A 1,773-nucleotide genomic window follows, 5' to 3' on the forward strand; every position below is an offset into this window, starting at 1 on the left:
GTGAAGTCTTTAAGGTTTTCTGTAAATAATATCATGTCATCTGCAAATAGAGACAGTTTCACTTCTTCCTTTCCAATTTGGATGCCTTCTATTTCTTTTTTGCCTAATTGCTCTGGCTAGGACTTCCAATACTATGTTGAATAAAAGAGGCAAGAATGGACATCCTTGTCTTGTTTCTGATCTTATAGAAAAAGCTTTAAGCTATTCACCATTGAGTATGATGTCAACTGTGGGCCTGTCATGTATGGGTTTTATTATCTTGAGGTACCTGCCCTCTATACCCACTTTGTTGAGAATTTTATCATAAATTGATGTTGAATTTTGTCAAATGTTTTTCCTATGTCTGTTGAAATGATCATATGATTTTTATCCTTCATTTTGTTAATGTGGCCTATCACATTGATTGATTTGTGGCTACCGAGCCATCTTTGCATCCCTGGAATAAATCTCACTTGATCATGGCATATCATCTCTGTAACGTGCTATTGAATTTGGGTTGCTCATATTTTGTTGAGGATTTTTACGTCTATGTTCATCAGGGATATGGGCCTGGAACTTTCTTTTCTTGTGGGGTCTTTGTCTGGTTTTGGTATCAGGGTAATGTTGGACTCGTAAAATGAGTTTGGAAGTGTTTCCGCCTCTTCTGTTTTTTGCAAGAGTTTGAGAAAGACTGGTATTAACTTTTTGAATGTTCAATAAAATTCACCAGTGAAGCCATCTGGTCCTGAGCTTTTGCTTCTTGGGAGTTTTTGATTACTGATTCAATCTCCTTAGTAGTAATTGGTCTTTTCAGATTTTCTATTTCTTCATGATTCAGTCTTGGAAGGTTGCATGTTTCTAGAAATTCATCCATTTCCTATAGGTTGTCCAATTTCTTGGCATATAATTGTTCATGTTAGTCTCTTATAATCCTCTGTATTTCTGTAATATCAGTTGTAACATCTCTTCTTTCCCTTCTGATTTTATTTATTTGGGTCCTCTCTCTTTTTTTCTTTGTGAGTCTAACTAAAGTTTCATCAATTTTGTTTATCTTTTCAAAGAAACAGCTCTTGGTTTCATTGATATTTTCTATTGTCTTTTTAGTCTCTATCTCATTTATTCTATAACATAGTCTGTATTCACTTTTTTATGCTCTAATATTTGTTATTTCCTTCCTTCTACTAACTTTGGGTTTCATTTGTTCTTATTTTTCTAGTTCCTTGAGGTGTAAAGTTAGGTTATTTATTTGAGATTTTCCTTATTTCTTAAGGTAGGCATTTACTGCTATGAACTTCCCTCTTAGAACTGCTTTTGCTGCATCCCATGAGTTTTAGTATGTTGTATTTTCATTTTCATTTGTCTCAAGGTGCTTTTTTACTTATCTTTTCATTTCTTCATTGACCTATTGGTTGTTAAGTAGCATGTTGTTTAATCTCCACATATTTGTGAATTTTCAAGCTCTCTTCTTGTAATTGATTTCTAGTTTCATACCATTGTGATCAGAAAAGATGCTTGATAAGATTTCAATCTTCCTGAATTTGTTAAGACTTGTTACAAAAATTGTTTGTTAAGAAACAGACAGCAATGCAATAATAGCTGGGGACTTTAATATGCCACTTACATCAATGAATAGATCATCCAGACAGAAAATCAATAAGGAAACATTGGCCTTAAATGACGCATTAGACCAAATGGATTTAACAGATATATACAGAACATTCCATACAAAAGCAACAGAATACACATTCGTCTCAAGTGAACATGGAGCATTCTCCAGGATAGATCATATGTTAA

This window comes from Equus quagga, chromosome 1, assembly GCF_021613505.1.
Source record: "Equus quagga isolate Etosha38 chromosome 1, UCLA_HA_Equagga_1.0, whole genome shotgun sequence".
NCBI lineage: Eukaryota > Metazoa > Chordata > Mammalia > Perissodactyla > Equidae > Equus > Equus quagga.